We start from the raw sequence: 21,150 nt of genomic DNA, 5'->3' as shown, positions 1-21,150 counted from the left end.
GTCTAATATTTCACAAATTTGATCTAATAGATCCTTAGATAGAATCATTATGCGTGTGTTCAATTATAGCGTTATCACATGGAAAAATAGTAAAGTGAATTTCGGTTGTTGGATTAAATTTTTTTATTCAAAAGCTTCTTATATTTAAAAAAAACATTATTTTGTCCTTGAACTTATATATTTTTATTTATCCGATCCTTATATTTTTAAATTTCTATTTATATGATATCTAGTATTTCTTCAAATTTGGCCTCACATTCGTTTCACAACGAGTGTAGTGCACACTCAAATTTCATCTAAAAATTAAAATTAAATATAAATTAATTACAAAACTAAACAAAGTCAAAACTTTTAGAATAAAAAACAGATAAACATATATATGTGTTCACATGGATTTAACAAATTTGTAAATAAATTGTAAGTAGTCCAACCAACTATAACTTAATATGTAATTTGATCCATGATTTTATACTTTTTTATCTGTTTGACCTCTAAAATTAACGTCTCACATATCAAATCTTTGAACTAGTTAAATAATCCTATTTGTTCTTGAACTTGATAAATAAATAAACATTAAACTCTTTTATACATACAGTCTTTTAAAGTATTTCAAGCGCCAAGTGCACACAAAAGAGTTTAATGTTTATTTATTTATCAAGTTAAAAGGTCAAATAGGATTATTTAACAAGTTTAAAGGTTTAATAGATAGGACGTTAAATGTAGAGGTTATATGGATTAAAAAAATATAAATTTTGGTCAAACTATATACTAAACCAACCAACTATCAGCGACAACATGTGAATGTCAAGCATTCAAACCATAAGGAAGAAAGGCTAATCTCCTTTGTGGGCCATTTCAACAAAGTTTGTGCCAAACATTCGGCCCATTAGTGTGCATGTTTATTGGGCTTTTTACAAAACTATCTGAGAAATACAAAAATTTGCAAAAACGCACTACATTAATATATAGAAATTTGAAAAATTATAGAAATGCTAACCCACTCTAAACCAACCTAAACCGACTGAAACCGACCACCGATCACTTTTGACCACCATCATTGCCTCCGACTAGCCGTCGCCTTCGGCCACCACCGATGGTCACCAGAAAAATTTGTCGACCACCGTTGTCTGGTGCTTCCCATCGTCGGCCTCGGACTTCCAACCACCACCCCCACCTCCGACCACTACATCCACCAACAGTCACCTACGGAAAACGTCAACCGTTGCTCAATGTCATCGGCCACCGCCAGCCGCTATATCTAACCTCCGCCGTCTGTTACTATCTGCCACCACTAGTTTAAAAAGTAAATCCTAAAATAAAACGCTAAATACTACACCCTAAACCAAAAGTCCAAACCACCATCATTGCCTCCGACTAGCCGCCGCCTTCGGCCGCCATTGATGGTCACTAACAGAAACTGTAGATCACCATCGCCGGTCTCCGACTGCCAACCATCACCCCCCCCACCTTCGATCATCACATACACCAAAAGTAACCGGCGGAAACCGTCAACCGTTGCTCACAGCCGCTGGCCACCGTCAACCACTATCTCCAACCTTTGTCATCTGTCACTGTCTGCCACCTCTAGTTGAAAAACTAAATGCTAAATGCTAAACCCTAAACAAAAATCCAAACCCCTAATATAAAAAAGGACTAAAACCAAAAAAAAATTGAATGAAAAGATTTGAGGAAATTATCTTTTTTTTTAAAGGTAAAAGGGTCATTTATGCCCCTAACGTTTGCCTCAAGGATCAAACAAGCTCTCAACGTTTAGAAAAGTTCAAATATACCCCCAATGTTTTAAAAAGTGAATAACCAGACCCCCATTTTGACTTATAAATGAAACGTTGGGGGGCCTGATTATAAAAATTGGAGGGCCTGATTGTTCATTTTTTAAGACGTTAAGGAAATATTTGAACCTTTTCGGACGTTGAGAGCTTGCTTGATCCTGGAGGTAAACTTTAAGGGCATAAATGACCCTTTTCCCTTTTTAAAAAAATAAGAATGTTTTTCCCATTTGAGTAATTTTTCTATGTTTTTATTCAAAAAATAATCATAAATTATCTATATAAAATAATTCAAAAGGATACTCTTTAAATTTTTGAATTTTTTTATCTATATCAAAAAATAAAATAAAAATAAAAATAAATAATTTTTATTTTTATTTTTCTAATAAAAAAATATAGGAATAAACCTCATGTCAAGTAGGGGTGAGCACGGATCCTGGATATCTCCAAAACCGAACCGAAAACCGGACCGAAAATATCCAGGACCGAAAAATATCCGTTGACCATTGACTTTCCCCGAACCGAACCGTACCGAAAATTTTATTGGTACGATTCTGGATCTTTTATAAATAACCGTACCGAGAACCGAACCGAACCGTACCGAACCGAAGTACCGAACTTATACCCGAAGAACCGAAATTATATATATATATATTATTCTAATTTTCATTTGATTATTATATTTGTATTAACTTTGAATTACTAAAAATTAAAATTGTTTTATAAAATTAAATAATATATATTAAATATATTAGTCTATATATATAATTTTTTTATTAATTTACATAAAAACAAAATAGTTATATATTTCAATGAAATTTATATGAATTTATCAAATATTTAATAATTATTAAAAGTATTTTTTATAAGTTAATATGAACAACACATATTCATTATTTTCTATGATTTACCAAATTACATAGTTTTAACAAAAATTATATAATTTTAGACTTGAGAATATTTAAAATTACCCTTATCAAATTTTTAAAAAATTAATATTAAATCGAACGATAATATACATGTTGTGCCTTTTTATTTTATTGATGATTATTTACTTGTGATAGTTGATAATATAAAAAAATGAATGAATGAGTAGCTAATTAATTTTAAAAGTCAAAATAATATATTATAATATAGTAGAGATCGCATTTTAAATAAAAAAATATCCGTGGTTTTAGTGATATCCGTACCGAACCGTACCGAACCATTAGGACCGAATCCCCGTACCGAACCGTACCGAAAAATAAAATCTCCGAACCGAACCGAACCGATTATTGGTACGGATCCGGATATCCAATTTTTGATATCCCCGACTTTTGGTTTGGTTCCGGAGATTTGTCAATCCCCGGACTCCCCCGAACCGTGCTCACCCCTAATGTCAAGCACCAATAGCTCAATCAGGTCAATCGTTCTTTAGAGAGACTAATAAAATTTAGGAAAAATATTACAAAAAAAACTCTCGAATTTTTTTCAAAAATATATATCAGCCTTGCCCAAAAAACCTTTGTTGTTTTTAAATTGAATAAAAACACCCTTATTATTTTTAAATTGGACAAAAAAACTCTTCCGTCTATGACGAGAAATTTTTGTGTGAACCAAGTTCACCACATAGGATTATGAACCCATCCATTAAAAACATAACACGTGGCATAATTTATATGAACAGCCAATCATTAAATGACCTATTAATTGGATTTTTTTTTTATTTAAAACATAAGGTTTGGATTTGTCTAGGAATTTATTTGATTTTTGCCCAGAGTTATTGAGTTGAGGGGACGGAGGCGGAGTGGATGGATTGCCCAGAATTATTTATTTGATTCTTGCCCCGAATTAGTTTCAATTTTTTTTTAATTTTAGGGTTTAATTTGAAGAAAGAAGAGGGTAAAATAGTATAAAAAATCTATAAATATAAAATTAGTAATTTTTTTAAACATTAAGAGTATTTTTAAATTTTTTTCATACTGCCACATCAGCAAGTTAACGGCAGTTTGTCAAAGTCATGGACGAAAGGGTTATTTTGTTCAATTTAGAAACAATAAGGGTTTTTTTTGCCTAAAAAAACTTTAAGAGCTGATCTGTATTTTTGAAGAAATTTCGAAGGGTTTTTTGTACTTTTTATCTAAAATTTGCTTGTATACTCAATTCTCTAATAGTCCCTCCGTCCTGTTTAAGAAGGGGCAAATGAGTTTTTCACATATATTAAGGAAGCATTAACTATTATAGTATTTTCTTATTTTACCCCTATTTTAGTGTTGTATTTTGTGTATACACTAATAGTTATTAATTATGAAAAGAGAAAAAGGGGTAAAAAGGAAAATTTATATGAATTGGCACAAAAAACACGATATGACCTTCTTAAGTGGGACAAATAAAAATGAGATATGTCCCTTATTAAATGAGACAGGGGGAGTATTTAATATTCATAATAAATTAAATATTTATTAATTATTAAAATTATTAATTTATTGAATATTAAATAAGACATAATATTGAAATTGATTCTGTAAATTTTATTAATTATTAAAATTATTAATTTATAAGTATTAATGATTAGAAAGTTTACTGTATTTGTTGTTTAACTAAATCCAAAGAGTGTTTATCTCATGCAACCGTTGCGCCACGTCATTTTTACATCAAGCCAATGAGCATTTGCGATAGGGAATCTTTTAATTATTACTTATTTTTTTTGTCATTCAATTTTCCACATGGCTAACGCACAATTGGTTTGTTGCACGAATGACATGGCGCAACGGTTGTGTGCAATAATTTTTCAAAACAGGTTATTCAACAACTAATCTCTGCTAGTAAATTATTTTCGTACATGCACGTCAACAACAAAACGAAATCCCACCAGTCCAGTTCACAATTTTCTACGTTGAATAAGCCCAACCCATAGTTCCCAGTTGTGAATGATATCTTCCATAACAGCTAAGTTTAGGTCTTGACGTTGCAGGTTGCCCCAAATGTTAATTTAGGCCAATGGCCCAACAAGGTATCACAAATATATATACACATATGTATATAGTTATAGAAAAAATACCACATATTAATTGAAGGATAAATTACAACAAGTGGTGTCTAAAGTCATTTATTTTTTTTAAATAATATTTTAAGTTATTAATTTTAAATTAAAAGAGTGCTTTTAGCCAATTTTGATCAGATTATGAATAAGGCGCAAAAAAAAAAAATTAAAATTTACTAATATAGTTTTTCTTTTTTGAGAATCTAAATTTACTAATATAGTTTGCTATTTGAATCATGCACATACATATAAGTGTATTATTACTCACACAATTATTATATATTTAACTAACATAACACGTAAATTTTAATAAAAAGGAGAGACATTTTCATCTTTCGGCACATATGAAAATGACTAAAAGCTTTCGTTTTACAAAAAATTAAATTAAAACACTAATACAAAAATTATCAGATGCCAAAATAAAAAATTTGAAAAAAAAATTATGCCACTAGTGTAATATTTCCTTATTAAATTTATATTTTCTGACATCAGCATCTCTCGCTTGTTCTTATACTCTTCTATTTTATCAGTTCACTTTTTTACTTTCACTTTAAATTTCGAAGTTAGAATTTTCAACTCTTCCTCTCAAATTTTTCGATTATCTCCAATTAAACTTATTCTCTCTTTCGTCTCGTTTATTTTTGTATTGAGATATTGCATGCGATGTTTTACTTTTATTTCTGCTGCATAATAAGTTATGCTTAAAATGATGAACGATATCATTTTTTCGAAAATTTATTTCAAACAAAAATAAATATATTTAAATCTATATCTATTTTTAATTAGACGGTTTTATTTTAGATTTGTTAGCTAAACTTTAGATTTGTTTTGATTTTTTATGATATGTGGTTTGGTTATTCATAAGTGTATGATCTCGTTTTTGTATCATTTTTGATATTACATGTAATATGTTCAATGAAGTGCTTCAATATATTTTTATCAGATTTTATAGAAATTCATAATATCTTCATAATTACTGGATATGTATATTGTAGCTAAGTTTTCTATTTATTGTTGAATTTAATGGATTGAATTAAATTAAACCTCGTAAAAATAAATTAGATTGTTATCTCTTCAATAATATAAAATAAATTACATAAATCTTATAGATAAAATATAAATAATTTTTTATATTTATATATTTCCATAATTAAAATTTAATTATGATAAGGCGTATATATAATAAAAAAACATTATATTATTGTTTGACCTTTTTTTTGTACTTAAAACAACTAAACGATTGTTCCATCAAGTAAAAATAAAATTCATTTAAAGTTAAAATTCTAGTTCTACCATTATATACATGTGCAGCTTGGTGAATCATAAGTGTTTCAGTAGGTAACAAGTGGGTTACATTGTTCGTCGTAGATTTTGAAAAGTTAGGGGTTCAACCCTGACTCTGGGGTTGGTTTCTCTAATAATAATAATAACATTAACTGATTGTATAACACTTCAATCAGATAAAGAAAAGTTCATAAGTGTTTCAAACTTATATGACAGACTTTTTATGAATTAAAGTTTTCGATTACCATCTTGCTCAAACAGTTATGTAATTTATGTTTTTGAAATTTATAAGACGATCTACGAATAACGTTGTGTATGTTTTTAGTGCATACAGCTTGTTTTATATTATGTTATTGCAATGTTCTTCAATTATTATAATTGGAAATGTTATGATTTTGAGCTCATTAAATTTTGTTTATTCTTAATATTGTTTGTTATTTACTGAAAATATAACAAAACCACACATTTATATGATACTATAAAAATGGAATTTTTGTTTATATTCATAGAATTATCAAATTAAAATATCAAATATTATGATTTCAAAGTGATTGCCTATGATATTATTAGTAAAGAAAAGAAGAAAGGAAAATTGTGGTCTTTAAAATTATATGTTATGGTCATTTAAGTTGCATTTAATTATTTTAACAATTACATATAATTTGTTTTAGTGTTAGATGGATATAAATTTCAGGTATTTGCGATTTGTAGCGACTCAAGTATAACTTTTAAAATTTGGCAAAAAAAGCTCCTTTCTCATTTATCAGCACTGTACAACACCAAATAATTTTATTTTTTTCAGCAAACGACGTTGTTTTGGCGATTTTAAATGATTTAAACATCGGGTAATAAATTTGGACTGTAGATTAGGCCTTTTTAAACCAAATTTTAAACATTGTACTTTAATATTTAAAAACACAAAATGTTGAGATTTTATATGAAAATTATTCTTTTTTTATTTCAAATCAATTAACTTTAAATTTTGATCATCACAGTCTCTAAACGCGTTTATTTTGCAAATGATATAGATAACAAAAAATATTTTTAATGAATTAAAATTATCAAGTGTGAGTAAATTGATTCTAACATATAAATTAACGGACACCGACCACCAATAATCAATCATAGTAATTTTTGAATATTTTATGCATAACCGACCATCATTACCCATTAGTAAATGAAACTTCTAAGCATTTTCAATTATTGACTCTCTTTTATTTTGAGAGACAGCTTTAAGGTTTTTAAATTTTACCAAATTGTTGAATGCAATTTTCATGTGCTGATAAATAGAAGAAAAGAGTCAGATCAAAGACATAGTATTTTCCAGGAAAATTATACCAAAAGAAAACGCGGTTCAAATAGTCCCAGCTGATGACTATGCACACTGTACACCAAGATTTTCAGCACCAACTGCATGACCTAACTGATTAATTGAATGTATTTAACTTTCATTACTCCTCCTTCCCGTTCTATTCTAATCGAGAAAATCATCAATTCACTTTGTTATAAAAAAAAAGTAGTAACTTTATTCTTATATTTTTATATTACATAAAATGTGTCACATTAACGTATTAATTAAAAGAAAGTTAGTGTGAATAATATTAATTAAAACTTATCGGTGTGAATAGAATATCGAGAAAATATATTTTTTGATTAAAATGAGACGGAAAGAATATACTAGCGGAAGGATTCCAACCCAAGATTTCTTATATAGTTCATAACAATGTTTTTAAAATCGGACTGGACCGGACAGTAGGACCGGGTTAACCGGGAACCGGACAGCAGTTCGGCCCGGTTAGATGTTAAAACCCAAAGAGTACGAAAATCGGCTGAAACCGGATCAAACCGGAAAATTCCTGTTTTTTGTAAAAATCAGACAAATCCGGTTTTTAGAATTTCTGTCTAAATCAGCTTTCTTTTTGTCCATTTATGGCTCAATTTTCCTTTCCCTTACATAACCAGAATAATTATACAACCAACGGTTGCGCCACGTCATTCGTACAACAAACTAATGAGGCGTTAGTCATGCGCAAATGTGTAATGATAAAAAAATAAGCAATAAATAAAGATTCTCTATCGCAAATAATTATTGACTTGTTGTAAAAATGATGTGCCACATCCATTGTTTGTGTGTTCACACCTACGTGAGTAGTACTTTTTTTTTTCACACAAAGCATTCTATATTTTACTGATACACACACACACGCGCACACGCACGCGCACACGCACGCGCACACGCACGCGCACACGCACGCGCACACGCACGCACGCGCACGCACGCACGCGCACGCACGCGCACGCACGCGCGCACGCACGCACGCACACGCACACGCACACGCACACGCACACACATTTGATTTTATCTCTCTTTATTTTTAAACACATTTGATGTTATTAGTCCCTTTTTTCTTTATGTAATTAATCCCTCCCTGTACGTATTTTAAAGACTTAATTATAAATTGTTTATCATTTTATTTTATATAATTTTTTATTTAAATGTAATATTATAATTTTTTTTATAAAATTTAATATTCATTTAAATTAAAAATTATATTTTCTTTCTTTCTCATACAACATAATTATTCTGTATACGCCTTTATAGTTGTATTTCATACTTTGAGTAATTACATCTATTTAAGCATTCCGTCATATTTTTTATTTATAAAATTTAATTGTATAATTTTAATTTAATAATTATTATTATTAAAATAAAAAAGTAATCTTTTTATTTAGGGTAATTATTCTATATTTTCTTAAGAATTAATTATTTATAATTATTTTTTATATAATAAAATTTATAAAGATAATTTTATTTAAATATTGTATCATACTTTTTATTTATAATATATGTATTTTATTTTAAATAATTTATATTTATTATAATTCAAAAATCCGGTCGAATCCGGTTGAACCGGTTGAATTCGGTTGAACCGGTCAAACTATAAACCCCCAATAAAATCGGTTTGATTTCCGATTCGGTTTTAAAAACATTGGTTCATACCAACTTATAATGTTACGGCCACTAAGCTATGAGTGTGGGGACATTGTACCTTAATTGGCATTCATGTTTGTCATATTGCAGACAACATCCACACCTTATTACCTAACAATACAAAATTCCAATTTGAACAGCTTCTCTTACACACTGCACTTTCGTAGAAATTTTCTTTGCGGTGGCTGCTGCTGCTGCGTGGACAGCCCGTAATGATAAGGGTGTGAAATGGATACACATAAAAGGAAAAAATAAAAGAAAATTGACATGTTATCATCTTCAATTATTGCTTAATTCAATTGGCGGATTGAGATGTAGTGTTATGAACTTTTTATGAACAAAGGATCATCTAACCCTCCAAATTTGGCGCAAAATATCAAAAACGTTCAAATTAGCAAAACCGGATCACTTTTACCATGAATTTAGCAAAACCGGCTCAAAAACCCCCTAATGCTGATGTGGCACTAAATTAGAGAGTGAGATTCCAAATTTTAAATAATTTACTCTATAATCTAATTAAACAATTAACTTAATTAATTTAAATATTTAATGTAATTCTAAACCGACAAATTAATTGGTTTTTTCTTTTACACCGCTATTACCACCGTCCCTTTTTCTCCACCTCCACCAACCACCGCTCGAAACTCACAAACCACCGGCCAAAAATACATCGCTGGGAGTCTCCGTTGAGAGACTGCAGATCGTCTCTGTCAGAGACGAACCCATATGGTTTCGTCTCTGAATAGAGACAACCCCAGATGGGTTCGTCTCTCAACTGAGACGAAGGTCGTCTCTCACAGAGACGACGAGCTCGTCTCTGTGAGAGACGGCGATGAGCAGCTGTCGGATTCTTCACCGGCAGCTGCTCATCAATTATTAAAAAAAATTGATTTATTTATAAAAAGTACAAAAAAAGCCCCTTTTATTTTTAGTTGATATAAATTTTAATATGTAAATTTTTAAAATCAAAAAGTTTAAATTGTTCTTTTTTTACTTATTATGGATTGATTTGCAATAATTAAAAAAATTTGTATCATTTAAAACCTTTTTGCCATGAAAAACCACATAGGAAAAAAAAACACTATACAAAACCGGAGAGTGTATCTCACTCTCTTAGATGAGAGTGGGGAGGGGTGTTTTTGTACTAAATTTGACAAGTTCAGGGTAAAAATGATCCTGTTTTGCTAATTTGAACGTTTTTGATACTTTGCGCCAAATTCAGGGGGTAAAGTGATCCTTTGTTCAGCCTTTTAATCATTAATTAGAGATAGGGGTGAGCAAATATTAATCAAAATCAAATTAATTAAACTCATCGATTTATTTTAATTGGTTTAATTAAATAATTTGGATGATTCAGTTATTAAAAATTTAGTTTGGTTATAGAAATTTGATTAATCGGATAAATCAAATATTTATAAATACTAGTTTAACCAAATCAACAAATTTATTCTTTCATTTCCAATTTTGTAAAATTTAATTAATTCAATCGGTTCGGCTAAAATCTAAATAGTTCAGTCAATTTAATATAAATAGTTTGGTTCAATTTTAACCGAAGCAATCGAATACTAACTAGAAGCCTTGTATTCGATTTTTGAATATGGAGCAACTTTAAAAAAAAATGAGAGAGGTTTGTCATCTTAACGGTCCTATTCAGTCTGTTTCGAATTAATTGAAGGAGCATCTTTGCATATTTGACTATATGCATGCTAAAAAGATTAATGCTTAATTTTGTTAGGAAAATAGATTAATTAATTTAAAAATAATACCCTGATATCCTTTATAATGGTGTGAAAAAAATCAATCCAACTCAAAAAAAAAACGATAAATTTAGTGCGGTTCATTTGATATAATTGAAAATAAAATTCTCAGTTGATTTCAGATTTAGAAATAAAAATAAAAATATTTCAGTTAAAATTTAGTTCAAAACGAATAATTTTTTTTTAAAAAAAAGGTTATTGATAAAATTTAAATATAATTTGATTCCAACCGAATTCATGTCCTTAGCTATGGCCCATAGTATTTGATGAAAACAAGGAAATTAAAAACATAGCTAAGAAGAAAATTCCAAAATGTTATTCTATCTAACCTAAGAGCATCTCCATTGCATGTTGTATTTTTTATGCTATTTTTAGCATAAAATAAGATAAAATGCTACATATAGCACATATTATTAAAATTTGCTCCATTGCAAAATGCTAAACTAAATGCTAAATTTATAGTTTTATAAGTGATTATCATTATTGATGGCAAATCTGTAAATAATTTAGATATAATAAAATTTAGCATATGCTAAACTTTCTAACAAATTTGGCACAAAGTTTAGCATATGCTAAATTTAGCACATGAAATAGAAGTGCAATGGAGATGTGCTTTTTATACTAAATGCTAAATTATAGCATCACTACCACATAAGTCATTTTCAGCAACACCATGTAAGTGTTGCTGTATGTACGAAAACCGTTGCCTTAGACCTATTGCAACGCTTTTCAATCAGCTACATTTGCGGCCGCTGCAGTAGGTTCTGATAACTATTGCAACAGTTTTTTTATTTTATTGTAATACAAATAAAATCGCTGCAATTAATAACAAAAGCAACGGTTTTAAACATCTAATGTAACAATTTTGTAATGCATTTTAGGCAACATAAATTTTTCTAAGGCAACAATTTATATAGTATTTTAGGCAACATTTATTTTTATAAGGCAACATTTTAAATAGTACTTTAAGCAACAATTTGGATAGTATTTTAGGCAACACTTATACATACTGATGCAATGGTTTGGCTACGACTTTAAACAACGATTTGTATAGAACACGCAACATGAATTAAAAGCAGAAACTAAAATTATTCGCTAAATTTAGTAACGGAAAACATTCACTAAAATGGGATAACATAAAATATTCACCAAAATTAGAAAACGGGAAATATTCATAAAATTCAAAGTCGGAAAATATTCCATCCATCCATTACATCACAAACAAAAAATGTTCACCAAAATATTCATAAAAAATAATGATTATACTACTAAAAATTAAATGCCTTTTCTACTACGGAATCATTTTCTACAAATATCTTCCTGAAATCCTGCAAAAACACATAAATGTTAAAGATGTAGATTTCTTTAAAAATGAAGATGTTCATGATGAACAAATTTGAAGAGAATTGGCACCTGCCATAGCACGGGGAAAGTATAGTTGCGACAAGCTGAGATGTGGCTAGTACACGGATCAAAAAAATATATTAAAAACACAAAAACACAAGATCCAAACCACATGATTTAAAAAAATGGAAAAGAAAAAAAGAAGACGGAAATGACTTACAAACCCATTTCCGGTAGAGACGAAGCAATCCATTTTTTGTGTCTTCCATTTTCACGATGCCCACCATAATCCATTGCATTCCCGATCAATTGCATATGGCAATTTACCACCCCTCGAGATAGCGGAATACTTGATCACTTGGACTTGGATGTTAAGCTCTATATCCTGTATGTCAAACAAGGGAGACTAAATTATTCATTTATTGCTTAAAGTTTATGAAGGTAAAACTTGGTACAATTAACTTTTGTATTTATAATGAGAAAACAACTCTTATAGAACGGCAAATGCCATAAACTTACCATGGACAGTCAGAACTCATTCTCTTGTAAAGTTCATGCACAAGAAACAATTATCTATGTATCAAGAAAAGAAAAATCCAATATTTGAAGAAAGTTAAAAAATTCAAAAGTACATGAAGAACACATTTGAAATACCAAATCCAGAAGATGAATTATGCACAAGACAGAAGAAAGACAAAATGTTTAATAAGAACTTTTACGTAGATGTTTGTTAACATGCATGTGTCCAACTGCTACAAAATCACAAACTGAAAATTCATGTACATTCTACATTCAGCAAAGAAAGTGGCTGATGGTTAATTTGATGGAATGCACATTGAGGTGGGAAGTGAAAAGTTGAAACAAAGGTATGCACACTGAGGTCAGAAGTGAAAAGTTAAAACAAAGGTTCAAAAATCGTTATACATTGTGCTTAAATGATTATTTAAATAGATGCTCTTAATAGCTCCTATTATCATTTTTAGAATATTATAGTCTGAAATGTGAGTAACTTCATCATCTAATCAAAGAGAAGCAACATCAATCAAGAAAAGTTATGATCCCAGAAAGCAATTACTAGATATAATATATAAACTACATTTTCCACGTATATCTTCATGGAACTCTACAAAATCACAAAAATAGACAATTTCAAAAGGCATATGTACAAAAGAACAAATACTTGCCTCTGATAAGCTTTGTCCGTGTCCAGACCCGGTCACTTGAATTTGGACGCTAGAGGCACCATCAGAAGCATCAGATTCAGAATCTGATTTGGATTGCACTAGACTATTATTGTAGCTCTATAAATTTATTTTACTTGAGCTACAACAATGCCGGCTGAAGTATTATCTATACAGCATTGCGAAATTACAATTCTTTCTTAATAAACCTAATCTTTGTAGATTGCTTAAACATAGCCTGATGGTCAAAATGGTTTATCAAACAACTGAGGTTAAAATGACAAGATATGACTATAAGAGCTAACAGTTGAAACTAAAATGACGAGATATGAATTGGCGAATAAACAAATTACCGGAAGCTTCACTAGTTCTTGGTTACAATTATAGCTACATGAGTAGCTCCTCCCTGTATAATTCATCATAATAAGTGATATTGGATGAGAAAGAGCACTTAAAAGTGACTACTAATGATAATAATTAACGATATAATGAAACAAACCTCGTCTGCAACATTAACAGCTGACGCAAAATGTCTAAATCAAAATCGAAAGCATCTTACAAAAGCAAAAGCAAAATCAAGATCAAATCAAAATTGAAATTGAAATTGAAATCAAAATTGAAATTGAAATCAAAATCAAAATCGAAATTGAAATCAATCAAAATCGAAATTGAAATCAAAAAAGCAAATTTCGATTTCGAAAACCGCGAGAGCTGAATCACCTGCTCAATTGAAGTAACAGATGGTGATGATGATTTCACAGTAGTAGAGGCGGAGGAGGTGGATGAAGGTTGTTGCTGCTGTTGAAACCCTAAAAGAGAGAAAACGAGAGCACAAAATAAAAATTTAAAATCTGTTCCCGATAATGTTGGAAACTTTTTGAGCCTTTTGAATGGCATTTGCTCTTTTGGTGTAATTTTTGTATATGCAGCTCTTTTGGTCCATTTACCCATTTTTGAATTCAATCAAAACAAGTTGATCTTGTTCGAATGGCAAAAACTGGTTGTGGCCTTTAATTATTTTCAAATTTTGATTTAAAATTGAGAGAGTGATTTAGCTTTTTTAATTAAAAAAAAGTTATAATATAATTTCCCATTTTAACAAAAATATTATAATTAAAAAAATTTAAAATTTTTATATTTATAATAAGACAGCAGTTTAAAAGTGTTGCTAACTTCAGTTAAACTGTTGCTTTTTCTTAAGCTAATGCAACACTTTTTCATATCTGTTGTCTTATGTTGTAAATTTCAGAATTTTATTAATTTTTTTGTAACATTTTTTTACTGTAATCTTTTTGTTGCCTTATGTGTACTATTGCAACAGTATTGATAGTGTTGCCATGCTAGTGTTGCTGAAAGTGACTTATGTGGTAGTGCATTGTGAGGTATTTTAGCACTAGAGTGGAGATGCTCTAAGCTATGTATAGTAATAGTAGGGCTGCGGCGGCGATTGTTTTGGTGTTTTCTACGCAAGTCAGCTATCTACGGGCCTTCATTTCATGGGATTTTTTTAAATTTTTTCTTTTAACAAAGATTAAAATTTTCATTGATAAAAATGAAAATTACATAGATGAATGATTTTTTAATAAATTAAAAGAACTATTCTAAAATAATGATGAAAACTGTTAATACAATCATCGATTAGGGCTTTCTCAACCATCAAAAAATTAACCAAAAGATACATGGTTCAAATTGAAAATACGATCTTAAAATGTTTGATTCTTGAAACTTCAAACTTTCAAAATCCCAGCTTCAATATAGATCCATTAGTGATCTTCCAATTTTTAGATCTACAAGAACATAGATCTAAAGCTCGAACGGATTAAAGAGGAGTTAAAAGACTTTATTCAATCAAAATAACATTCAAATAAACACCTTAGTAATATTTTCAATTATATAATTGTAGTAATATTTTATAATATGAGTGGTATTCCACAAAATCATATACTGAAATTGAAAAATAATTTTTTTTTAATCTTTATATATAAAAGAAGATACTGAATTTCATGACAAAATAAATTTTCATAAAAAGGACCCAAAAAAAAAATTATAAAAAATTAATTACATTCTGACTAAATATTATACATTTGTTGTTAAACCGTTTTAATTCAGTTCTTACTATAATAGAAAAATAAAAAAAGTTAAACAAAAAATATATAATAATAATAATATTGATCTCACCTACCACAATAAATAAATAAAATTACTCTTAAAGATAGCAATAAAATGAAATTAATAGAAAACTCTATATGGTTATTTTTGTTTTAGTAAATAAAAAGTAAATTTTAAAAAAATATTATTGTTTTCTCTTAGTCATGAGATCATTTATAACTATTTTAAGAAAAATATTTGTTAGCTACTCATGATTTAAAAAAATAAAATTAATTCGACCTAGCATATTTTGAGGCATTGCTATTTTTTTGTTTCCGCCATGTATTGTATCTTTGGAATACGGCTAATCCAGCGTGTACCATCAATATAAATGACAAAAAATTAAAAGAAAAATTACATCATTTGTATTTATGTATGTATATATAAATTATTCCATTAACATATTTTTATTGTATATATTACTATTGCTTTATGTCAGACAGAATATGCTCTAAATAGTTCAAAAATGTATTTACAATAGTAATTTTTTCTTTTAAAATCTCATAAATTTGTGGAAAATACAATATATATTCCACATAAATTATAGTTGGAAATGTTAATGGCAGCTCTATCAGATAAAGGTAGTCTTCTTTTTCCATTAGAATGAAACAATAATTTGACTAGATAAAAAAAGAAAAATAATAATTTGACTTTCTTGAATCTCCTTATAATATCTCGTACAGAATTAAATACCTAACAAAACGCGGTGCAAACTGTAGAATATTACATAAGTAAAGGAACAGAAGACTTGAGAAATTGCAAAAAAATGCATGTGAACATCTTTAATATTTTTGGAATATTAGGCTATGCGACCAACAAATCATAAGTGGAAACAAAATAATGAAATTCAAGTAAAAACAGTCAATATGGCAATAATTTTATTCTCAATCACTTCACTCACATATGCATGCATAGCATAGATAGGTCTTCCATAAAATTCAAATTGAATTATAAATTTTTATGTACATAGTTATAATATAAATTTTTTGTCAAGAAAAAAATTATAATATATATAAGTTTAAATTATGATATAATATATTGGTTATTAAGACTATTTTTAAATGAAATAATATTTATATAACTATTGCATATAGTATACACATTTCTGACGACTACTCCGATATCTTTTTACGAAATTATCTTCAGTGTTTAAGTTAATTTTTTTTATTCCATCTCTTACATTGTTTAATTTTAGAATTTATATTATAACTATAAAACATGCTAAAATCTATAATTTTTATTATAATTAATTCTAAAATTTATCCACTATATCATTCGTGAATACTATTATATTAAATATATTAAATAATATATTACATAATTAACTAAATTATAAACTTGATTTTATTTTCATAATATGCTATAATGGTAGTAGTCCTGTTTATGATGGAGATGAGATCCAAAATGCATGTGATCCAACAATTCACTATATCTTTCTTTTTTTGATAAATATGATGTTTTTTAATATGCATGATAATGAAATATTAAAAATATCATATTTTGATTTTAAAAATAGTTGATTTTCTCATTACAATAAAACAAAAGAGAATAGGATATGCCAACACATTAATGGTTATCTTCCTCTCTTGTGTGGTGGCCGCACCACACCCTCGATTAATCATGCAATTAACCATAGCCACAAGCCCACGAGTTACATTTGGATCCAGCACACCTGTTTTTTAAGCAACCTGTTAAATTAAATTTAAAATTAAATAAAATGATTATAAATACTCCTTCCGTCCCATTTAAAAAGGGACATATCTCATTTTTATTTATCCCATTTAAAAAAACCATATCGTATTTTTTATGCCAATTCATATAAATTTTTCTTATTTACCCCTTTTTCTCTTTTTATAATTAATGACTATTAATTTATACACAAAATACAACATTATTATAAATAGGGGTAAAATAAGAAAGCATTATAGTATTTAATGATTTTTTTGTGTATAGAGTATATGAGATGTCCTGAATGGTTTTCAACTATGAGACGGCACCTTTAAACCTTTCACATGCAGACTAATCCTATTCGAGCCGGGTAGGTTCCTTATAGGAGGTAAAGCTCTGACCCTAAATTTTAAACGGCTGCATACATGAGTACGGTTCGAACTCGCGACCTCATTTAAGCTAAAAGAGTCCCTTAATTTATGTGAAAAAATTATTTGTCCTTTTTTAAACGGAATGGAGGGAGTATTATTTATATAGATAGTTTAAAATATAAATACTCGATAATGTTTTCAATTTAATAAGTTGGTGCTTATGGTTCTGATTAATAATTTCAGGACGTGGATTTTGGATTATGTGGTTTTGTCAAACATCCGACAGCAAAATATTGAGTGCATAAATGTCTGCGATTTTGCAGCTTCAAGTTAAGTGATCCAACTAATTATTATACATACAAGGATAAGCTTATTTTTATGGGTGATGCTATCCGGATAGAATCTATCCGGATAGAAATCCATTTTTTTAAAATTTAATTATTTAATTAAAAAATAATTACTTTTCTAATCTTACTGTCATTTTTTATTATCACTGTTAATTTTTAATTTCTGTTTACTTTTACATTTACTTTTAGTAATTAATGTTATATCTCTACAACTTATTTGAATTCAAAAAAAATCTATACTCCTGATATTCAAGAGAATTACAACGGCAAAGAGTTGCCAAAATGCTTTGTCCAGTGATTATGTTTTTGCCAAAACTAAAATGGCAGTAGGGATGAGATTGAGTTGCTGTAATAGTGCTCTGTAGTTGTTTTGTTGCTCAGTGCTGCTGGGTTTCAGTTTTATTACGAGTTTAGGATGTTTTCTTTCCTTATAAGCAATAATAAATTTTCTTCTTTGGAACTGCAAAATGCAATAAATTTATCACAAAACACATGAACTCTCTCTTTTGATCCCACTGAATGAAGACAGCTGCCTCCGAAACTTTAATATTTTGTTTCCTTAAGCATTATAAAAACCTCACCACTAGCACTCATCAAACTAGAAGAATCAAATTTAAGTTTCACCCATCACTAAGCTTTTAACAGAAACATAACCTAATAAATGCAGGTACAGTCACCACCAAGGCTTGAACCTCCGGCAAAGCAGAACCAATATAACAAAACGATAATGAACAGAAGCTCAACACAACAACCAATTGATACAAAAAAAATTAGTTAATAACCCTGGTTAGCCTTTCTCATTTCACCAAAACAATTAACTAACCCTATGAATACAACAAATAAAATCAAATTGCAAACACATTTCTAAGATTGCACAACAAATACCAATTAGTAAACATTGTATTGCATGCAAAACTAACAACTAAAATTACCATAGACTCAAAATTAACTAAACAGCAAAAAAAAAACAATTGGTATTTGTTTAGCGATGACAATACAAAGCCGGTTCTATTGCTAACAAACACCCTGAGCAGGTTGTAAGACTTAACTAAAAAATTAATATTTTTATTTAGTCGTTAAACTTACATTTAATATAAATATGAATATAATATGAAATTCAGTGGTTTATTAAAATTTGATAAATACGAAATAAATTAAAGTCGTTAACCCACTAAATCTCATAATAATATGTTTTTTTATCAAGACATACTAAACTATAAATTTAAGAATTACATTGAAATATTTTTCCTTTTAATTTAGTCATTTTGATTTAGTTGACAAACACTAAAAATTAACAAAAAAATTATATTGTGGACAAAAATAAAAATAAAAATTGCTCCATCAGCTCCACAATATAGTCATTTTGATTTAGAGTATATTGTTTGAGTTTCAAACGGAATGATCAAAATGTAAATTATAATATATGTACAAGTTTCAAAATATTTTGTTCTAAAATTGAAGAGTTTAGTTCATTAAGTTTATAATTTATAATTAAAAAATTAAAATATTGCTTAAAAAAAAATAGTTATCTAATTTTTTTTATTAATTAGTTCAAGATTAAAAAATTATAAAAAGAAATAATATAAAAACTTCAAATTATATTTATTGAATATTCATCTTAATTTACTTTAATATGGTCAGATATTTTATTTATAAATTAAAATAAAATTAATTTTGTGAAAGACAATTTATAAAAATGTTATTTTCTATTTATTATAATATTTATTATTATATTTTAATCAAAATTAAAATAACACTGTCTTAGTTATTTAAAATCAAAATGTACATGACAGAAGTTAAACATCATAATTCTCCCATTCCCTAACATGATAATATTAATAGCCAACTATGCCGGCCATATCTCTAACTAATTTTCAAAACATTTACGATAGGTCCTATAATTAATTTCGAAACATTATTTATTACTGAAGGTTACAATAGTCCTTTTATTTTTATATTTAATTTAAATTACTTAAGTAACCTTCAAATATTAAACCGAAAGACTAAAATAGACCTCTCTATCCGGATAGATTCTATCCGGATAGCTTTTTCCTATTTTTATTTATTATTTTAAAATAATTAGTGGATAAAATAATGTCTTATTTGTCTATTTATGATATGGTGTGGCAATGTGAATAAAAAATGAAACTATTTTAAGAGTAAAAATTGTTCAAAATAAATTCATTTTTTCTTTTAAAAAAATCATATTTTATATTGAGAAATATATGTATACATATTAGAGTAGAAAATTAAGTTTATCAAATCGGAACAATCTTATTCTATTTTTAATAATTTAATTATTTTTGAACAAAATAATATTTTCTCTGTTTTTTTAGTTGTACATTTAGTCAAAATTGTACATACTAAAATAGTTGATGTTTTGTCTTAAATTATAAAAATAAATAAAAATATATTCCATTAGTTAATAAATATATTGTAAATTGACTCATAGAGTCATTTATTAAGAAAGAATAAATTTTAAAAATAATAGAGTCACATTGAAATTCTAATGAACAACTAATTAGAGATAAATATATTTTACTAAATGAATAATTAAAAAAACAGATGTTTAGTTTAATAATTTTATATTAATACTTTCATTATAATTGATATGTTAGCATTTTATTGTAAATTTATGGCTAAGTAAAAATCAAATTTATTGAGTATATATCATCTTAATTATCAAATTATATGGTTAGTTAGCATTATTGAGTAGAAAAAAGGGAGAGAATGTTTACAAATTATACAAATACAATGTATGGAAAGAAAGTCATGGCCAAACTAGCTATATTGTAGTCCCAAAATAATTTGATGTGGGATCTAACTAATTTCTAGAAATATATCTATTTGGAGACATATCCCAAAAAAATAAATTAAGTAGTCAAAATTTATCCACAGCCCACCACAAGTTCATGATAAAATGAATTTATCTACTCGCGGGTATAACCTTTTTCTTAATCAAATATATTATAGTTTTTAATTTTTATTAATTTAATTCGTCATTTATCCAATTTTTGTTAAATATACCAAAATTCAAATATATCTGAGTATAGTTGGTGAAATTCAAATGAGTTTTGAGTATATTTAACAAAAATTATATAAATGATGGTTCAAATCGGCAAAATTCAAAAATCATGATATATTTGGCAAAAAGACTATATTTATAGGTAAATAAGTTCATTTTGCTTAAATTTATTTCAATTGTTCAAACCTTAATTAGAAACAAATACTAGTATGCTTAAAAGACTA

The 21,150-nt window shown here is 28.0% G+C and overlaps 2 long non-coding RNA genes across 2 annotated transcripts; both read right to left on the bottom strand.

Annotated features, from left to right (window-relative positions):
- Positions 1-11,996: 11,996 nt before the first annotated feature.
- On the bottom strand, positions 11,997-12,740 carry LOC126665464 (uncharacterized). Its single transcript, XR_007637611.1, has 3 exons — positions 12,706-12,740; positions 12,407-12,571; positions 11,997-12,301 (listed from the first exon to the last, which is right to left on the bottom strand). It is a non-coding gene; the product is annotated as an uncharacterized LOC126665464 (long non-coding RNA).
- A 155-nt stretch (positions 12,741-12,895) lies between these two features.
- Positions 12,896-14,128, bottom strand: LOC126665463 (uncharacterized). The gene is made up of 3 exons (XR_007637609.2): positions 14,088-14,128; positions 13,867-13,921; positions 12,896-13,773 (listed from the first exon to the last, which is right to left on the bottom strand). It is a non-coding gene; the product is annotated as an uncharacterized LOC126665463 (long non-coding RNA).
- Positions 14,129-21,150: the final 7,022 nt, after the last annotated feature.

This window comes from Mercurialis annua, linkage group LG1-X, assembly GCF_937616625.2.
Source record: "Mercurialis annua linkage group LG1-X, ddMerAnnu1.2, whole genome shotgun sequence".
NCBI lineage: Eukaryota > Viridiplantae > Streptophyta > Magnoliopsida > Malpighiales > Euphorbiaceae > Mercurialis > Mercurialis annua.
Note: the sequence above shows the minus strand (reverse complement) of the source record. Positions and strands in the feature narration are given on the sequence as shown.